A 216-nucleotide genomic window follows, 5' to 3' on the forward strand; every position below is an offset into this window, starting at 1 on the left:
TTGAAGACCCTTGCAAAGAAGTGGAGGAATTCACAGAAGATTACCAGGGAGCAGAACTTATAGAACCACCAGAAACACCTTCCCCAAGGCCATTACCACCCAATACAAGCTTCAAGTGGGTACAATCCTTAACTTTTAACTTTACTTATTCACTTGAATATGGTTTACTTGAAACAGATGGCCAGCTTAGAGTTCTCTGTGGCTTTAAGAGTAAGA

This window comes from Arachis ipaensis, chromosome B05 (genome assembly GCF_000816755.2).
Source record: "Arachis ipaensis cultivar K30076 chromosome B05, Araip1.1, whole genome shotgun sequence".
In the NCBI taxonomy this organism is placed as follows: Eukaryota; Viridiplantae; Streptophyta; class Magnoliopsida; order Fabales; family Fabaceae; genus Arachis; species Arachis ipaensis.